This window comes from Quercus suber, unplaced genomic scaffold (assembly GCF_002906115.3).
Source record: "Quercus suber isolate HL8 unplaced genomic scaffold, Cork oak 2.0 scaffold_337, whole genome shotgun sequence".
NCBI classification, from domain to species: domain Eukaryota; kingdom Viridiplantae; phylum Streptophyta; class Magnoliopsida; order Fagales; family Fagaceae; genus Quercus; species Quercus suber.
This window is the reverse complement of record NW_027069789.1, coordinates 219063-226561: the sequence shown is the minus strand read 5'-3', so window position 1 is coordinate 226561 and position 7499 is coordinate 219063. Positions and strand designations below refer to the sequence as shown.

At 31.1% G+C, this 7499-nt stretch overlaps 1 pseudogene; it reads left to right on the top strand.

Annotated features, from left to right (window-relative positions):
* The first annotated feature begins 345 nt into the window (after positions 1-345).
* Positions 346-6401, top strand: LOC136061206 (GDSL esterase/lipase EXL3-like; annotated as a pseudogene).
* The last annotated feature ends 1098 nt before the right edge of the window (positions 6402-7499 follow it).

Sequence of the window (7499 nt, the reverse complement as noted above, 5' to 3'; positions counted from 1 at the left end):
CATCTTTGTCTCTTCTCCATAATCCATAAAATCATAATTATAAAAATTTCAAGCACCAATGCAAATCGATTCCATAAGAATTCAAAACGAGATCAAATGCAACACAACATGCAACTTGTAAAGCTTTAAGATAGATCCAAACAAATTAAAATTGGATCAAAATGTAAATTCCAGCTAAAATTGAAACTCAGATTTGTTAGTTTCTGGGATTTCAGATCAAAAGCACTTGCGTAAACCAACACAGTCCCCTCCAAGGTCCAAAAGCATAGGAAAAACTCAAAGACAGAGAAAGATTCCAAAGCATAGAAATAATAATAATAATAAATTAATAAAGCTTAAGCGAAAATGGCAGAGAAGGTTCTAGGGATTGAAGTTTTTGTTTGGTTGCTCGGAGAACAGAGGTGGATACGTGAGGAAATGATAAGGGAAATTGGAATTTTGTTCTGGTTTGTTTGTTCTACGTTGTTATGTGGAAAAATAAAAAAGAATTAGAGAACTAATTGAATGAGTGAAGTTGGAATTATTGGATTTGTTAGAAACTAACAGTGAAATTTCAAGTGGGATAAAAATAGGAATTAATCATGAAAATTTTTCTTTTAAATTTTTATTCAACGTGGCAGTACACGTTTCATCTAATGTGACATAAAATAGTTTTTTAATTTCGCTGTTAGCCACATCGGCATTTTTCATCCATCACTCAACGGTAATGATTATTTTGACACAATATCGAAAAGTTAGAGACTAAACTGACATATTTGAAACAGTAGGGATCAAATTGACATTTAGTGTAAAGTTTAGGGACCAAATTCGTAATTTACTCCTTTTTTATATACAATATATATTTCAATATTTTTTTTTAAGAGAAAGTTTCAATCTATGGCATCCACTCCCGATGATAACTCTTTATTTTCAGATCAAGATACTAATCAATTTTTGGTGTAGGCGGGGATTGAACCACAGATCTTTTATTTAACCTTCAAAAATTTTACCAATTGAGCTAACGGGAACCCACATATATTTCACTATTATCTTCCCATAAACATTTGTCTAGACAATTAATTTCATCCTATAAACATTTCTTGGAATTCCAAGTAAAAACATTGACAATTTTATTTTATTTTATTACAACACGGGCAATTCAAGTTAAGAAAACAAATTTGGTAAAAATGGCCGGCAATGATGGTGGTCTTTATTCTCTTGCAATTATCGTCTCGGGTCCAAGTTTCCAAAAGTCTTTAGTAGTCCAATTATACCACATGACAAGCAATGGTTGATCTACTTAATACATACACATATTTGACGCGTCATATTTTTTTTCCCTATTAGGTGCTGCCAAATATTTAATATATTTTTTTTATTTTTATTTTTTTGTTTCTCAAAAATATATATATATATATATTTAATTTTTTGGAATTGCATTCCTAATTTACTTTTTCTAAATGTACACTATTAATTGGCCTCATTAATTATTGCCCCTCAAAACCTTTCATTTTCACTTTAGTTTATAAGAACCGTCTAATAATCTATTATCTACACCTATATATATATATATATATATATATATATATATATGTATATATATATATTGATAACCTATTTAAATACGTTTAATATAATTACTTATAATTTTATAAAATAAAATAAAATAAAAAACACTCAATTGGCTTTCCAACGAGGTCGTCTTGAAAAAAATTGTTTTAAGGGTTTTAAAGCTTTTTGCGTGAACAATGAATATATCCCTAAAATGTCCACCACCACTCTTTCATAAACTTCATTATATTTTTGACATTTTTTCTTTCCGTTAAAATGATTTATATGTTGATAATGCCATAATGGCACCATTCCTAATAAAAATGCATAATATATATGTTAAGTTTTTAGACCTCTGTAAACTAGATTGTTTAACCTAATTAATTAACTAAGTGAATACTTAGATTTATTATTCAGATCTAGGTTACAACAATAAAGTTATATCATGTAAAGCAGTGGAAAATAAAGAATACAATAATATGATGACTCAAGAAAATCAAACCAGTAAAAAACCTGTGAATGATTTAACTTAACTATCCTCAAGGTAAAAACAGATCCACTATGAAAGAATTGAAGTTTGTACAATAGAATTTAAATCATTATCATCCTATTGCTACTTCGAGTAGAAAACTTACTACCACGACCCCATGATAGTTTCGAGTCCACTAACTATTTCTTTCCTCGATCTGTAGCAACCATAAGTTCTCCTACTTGTGACTTTAAGACTTCACTCAAAGGTTTTGGATCTTTTTGAAAGTTCTTTATGCAACAACTGAAACCACCATTAAGTTCTTGATGCAAATTTTGATTTTGATAGCTTTATGTATGTGTATGAAGGTAAACACCTCACAGATCTCACAAAAGATTCAACACACAACTCAACAAAGACCTTAGAAAGTTTTTGGGTACAAAACCCTAGATCTACAAAAGAGGCACAAGATTCACTCTCTAAAAAGCCTTTCAAAAACGTGCTTGGAGTTTCCTTTATATACTAGGAAAAGTAGATTTGAAATCTTAATCCTTAATGGGCTTGAACTTCTGTTTGGGCTTAATTCAAATTCTATAGATATGATTCTCGATTGATCGAGCCTTACTTTTGATCGATCGAGCTTTGCAATTTTGCACAATAAATTTCTACATTCAACTCGATTCAAACTATAACAAATAAACTTTGAGCAAGCTTAAACCTAGACTTATTGTTTTGATCATAGTTTGCCAACATATACAAGGTGAAGTTCTAATATATTTAGTTCCTAAAGTCTTAGAACCTAACAATATATTTAAATGGAGTATTAAGTGACTTCCTTTTTAACGCTCTAATAATCTTTAACATATTTTCTCTTCTCGATTAAAATGATTTACATGCTGATTTCCGAATCATTTCATTAATGTTGACATTTTTTCCGGTTAAAATGATTTATCTTAAAATCAAAATGGAACATTCCTAATTAGGTGCAGAACATTTATATATGAATAGAGCATTCCTGATTAAGATTTTTTTTTCTTAATGTTTGCGGCGACATGCACTATATGTGTGATCGTGGCTTTCTTGAATTAGATTTAGATGTTGCTTGGGTTCTACTTTTCTACTCTGATGGATCATGGATACACACCTTTTTCCCACATAAATCAACCTCAATCATTTAGATGTTTCTCACGGGCTAATTGTTAATTAAGCACGATGTTTTAAGGAGAGATTAATTCTTTCATGGTAACATATTGAACACAATGATAGGATTTGGGTTAAACGCATGATATGGGTATCACAATATTTGTGCTAAGCCTCTTTGTTTGGAATGTTTGGATCTTGGAAATGCGGAGAACACACACACACANAAAAAAGCTGTCAAAATATTAATTATTTTTTTTTCCATAAAAACTTTCTTTAATTGAATTGTTAACCAATACCCTCTGGCACTCGTTAACATGACTCTTATTTTTTAACCTGTTGGGTTTTTATAACCATGGAAGGTGGTGAAATTCATGAATTAAGTTCTCCTGTTTTTTTCCCTTTTTTGTTGCAATTTGGTTTGGTCTAGTGAGTAGTGACAATCCGACTCTGACTCATGCTGTCATATACAAAAAGGTTCTTATATTGAGATTGGGTTGGGCCAAAGATTAGAAAGCCCATCAAACATTTTTAAGTGGATGATAGTCCATGTCTATACAGTTTTAAACATTACGAAAAGAAGAATAGAAATCTCTCTCGAAAAGAAAAAGAAAAAGAAAAATAGAAACACTCTCTTTCTTACAGCAGACCTTTATCTGGGCTCGTTTATGTGCGTTCCTGGATAATTTGTTCATTTCAGTGAATGAGTTGTCTCCATCAATGGCAATTACTAATGGCTTGGGCTTTTACATGTTAGAGAGGCAACATCTTAAAAAAAAAAAAAAATTCTAATTCAGAATTTAATATATATATATATATATATGTATATAACAACACAACTTAGACCAAAAATTAAGAATATCTACTAAGGCCTAATAATTTTATATTAATTATTCCACTAATATAATTTTGTTTTCATGTATAACTTTCACTCATGCATATATACCTAACATTATAGACTTCTTAACTATATCATAAAGTGTTCAAATAAAAAATTCATAGAGGTTTTATATGTCATGGGTGAACTAAATTAAATTTGTAATTGAAAAACTGTGTGAACATCGAACCAAACAAGTCATTTCAAAATCCTAAATTAGTTAGTGTTCCTTAAAGTGCTGTTCTTTCTATGCCCTTAATTTTAAGCATGAGTTTGACATCAACTTATTTAGCTTTTATTAGAAAGTATTTATACCTTGAAAAAGTGAAGCTTTAAAAAGTTATACATAAAATCTAAATGAAAATGCTGTATGCAAACAGACTATAAGAAGTAATCTAATTTTTCTTCTTTCTTTTCAGTGGAAGAATTCGGAATTAAAGAGCTCCTACCAGCATATAGGGATCCAACTTTGCAACCCAAAGATCTCTTGTCAGGTGTAAACTTTGCTTCAGGTGGCGCAGGATATGATCCTTTGTCATCTCAACTTGCGGTATGCGCATTTTATACACTTCTTTATCTTTTTTTATCTTTTTCTTTTTCTTTTTATTTTTCTTTTTGAAATTTTTATATAGTCATTTTTTCATGATGCTTAATTTTCAGGATTTTTTTTTTTTTTTTACCCTTTTAAATACATATAGTCAGCCATTTCACTATCTGAGCAACTACAAGACTTCAAGCAATACATAGGAAAGTTGAAAGGAATTGTTGGCGAAGAAAGAACAAACTTCATATTAGCCAAAAGTGTAGTAGTTGTGGTTGCTGGTAGCAATGACATTGCCAATAGCTATTATCTTTCTAGAATTAGAGAAGTCGAATATGATCTTCCTTCTTACGCTGATCTTTTGCTCAATTTGTCTTCTACTTTTGTCAAGGTAAGTTAATATTCTTTTGTTTTTCCTTAATTTTTCCCTTGCAATTTTTTTAGGAATAAAATTATATATTAAGGAAAAAGGGGAAGGGCCTAGCCCCATCTCATGCTTCTTGAAAACCTAAGCAGGGAGAGAAGAAATGGTAAAGGGCATCCCCATTACAATGAGTAGCCTAACAAGCCAAGTATGATAGGTGATGCTAAAGTTCACTAATAATTGGGGATGCTTAAGCTCAAGTTCACAATCTACATAGATCCCAAGTTAATGTATATATATATAGATGTATGTATGTATGTATGTATATTTATTACTCCTCTTATAATATGTTAGTCCTGCACAATTGTAGTGTCCATCCACTCTAAGAGAAAGGATGTATATATTAAACACAACATAATTATTACAAATTGCCTTACATCTTACCTCATTAATAATTTGACAATTTCTAGGGAGGAAATGTGAGTTGTATACATTTAGAGAGTTTCAACCAATAACGTCCGTTCTTGATTAGAGTTCTTTATCATTAGAGCAAGACACCAATCAGTTTTTGGTGTAAGCGGAGATTGAACCCCAAATCTGTTATACAAACATTAGAGATTTTACCAGTTGAGCTAATTGGAACTCATTTAATAACAACGTATTATATTACTTAATTCTTTGATGTTAAAATTAATAATAGTGGTACCATTGCGCACCCTTGGTGCGGTGGTCATTCCACAATTAGTATAAATGCTTGTGGGGTACGGGGGGTAAGGGCCGGAGTTCAAGTTTCTAGGAGGGAACTTCATACATATATATACTTAGATTAGATTAGAGTAGAAATTCTATCTTATATTAAAAAATAATAAATAAATAAATAAATAATAATAATAATAGTGGTGGGCATCTTTAGTGGAAAATGATATTTTTCTTACAAAATATTTGAAGGAACTATATGGAGTAGGAGCACGGAGGATTTGTGTTTTAAGCGTACCACCACTAGGATGTTTGCCATCACAACGAACTTTGTTTGGAGGCTCAGAAGAAGAGTGTGTAAAAGAGCTGAATCAAGCATCACAAGTGCTCAATGATAAACTTTCCAGGGAGCTCGGTTACCTTAACAACAATCTGCCTAACGCAAATGTGGTCTATATTGATATCTACAACCCTCTACTTGATATCATAACAAATCCAAAGAAATATGGTAATATACCTCTTCTTTATAATTTCAAATGGTTTAATTTTTTATTTATTTGCCTTTTATTTTTAAATATTCTTAATTTCAGGCTTTGAGGTTGCAAATAAAAGTTGCTGAGGCACAGGATATATAGAGGTAGCACTACTGTGCAACCAATTAAACCCTTTCACTTGTACAGATGACTCCAAGTATGTGTTTTGGGATAGTTATCATCCTACAGAAAAAGTATACCAGATTCTTGTCGATGGACTCCTTAAAAAATATATCAACAGCATCGTTTGAGGTTGTTGATTTTCTTCTACTCAAGTATTTGCCAGACTTCGTATTCTTGTTTCCTCCTATTATTATTGTAACAAAGTTTGGAAATTTTCATAAAGCTCGATCCAACTATGTGAATCAATTTCACTTGTCTTTTATTTCACATCGAATAAAATTTCACAAATTTATAAAGACCCAGTAATATAATTGTTTACCTGGACAAAAGTAATCATCCAAGCAATGTCTCTAAAAATAACTGTTTTAACTACTTAATTGATTATGCAGTGAAATCAATCAGCTTATGTTGATTACCAATTTAAGCAAGTCGCCTATATGTAAAGAAATAAAGCATAAGACAATGAACATGCAATATGGTCACGCCCAAGTAGGGGGAAGTTACAATGGTCGTCCCCTATAACCATTTTACATGTACAACTGTTAGAGATATGTAATAGGCACAAGCCTAATCCTACCTCATGTGCAAACCAAGTCTCCTATACTTGTACTACAAGTCTATTAACCATAGGTAATGTATGGTTAGTCTAGGATTTATCCTCCTATATATACCCATGTAATGTTCATTGTAACACAAAATTTGTACTACATTCTCATATATTGAAGGTGTAGCCCTTAAGGGCTTTCTTCATGTATGTAAGCCGTTAGGCTAAATCACGTAACCCTCATGTGTTCTATATTTAATGTTTCTATTTGCACATCTATTCTAGCATATTTAACATGATATATCAATGCTAATATTTAACCCAAAAAAAAAAAACCATGCAATATGGTGATGAAGTGAAAAATCAATAGAGAACCTCCAAATGTAAAACCACTAGGAGTGCACCATTACCCCCAACAAAGATATTCACTACTATAATTGAAGTTTATAATATGAGACAAACTCTTGACTTTAGACTCTTCTTGGTAGATAAATTTATTGATTTGGCCCCACAATGAGCTTCAGATCAAATCTAAAATCTTCTATTGTGAATGTCATCTCATGAACTACATTTGGGGTGACCCCAAAGGTTTTAGCACTACAGCAAGATATTGGTAAAAATTGATCACCAAATAGCAACATCATATTGAAATTGATCTTTTGATCACCTAATTTGGATAAGT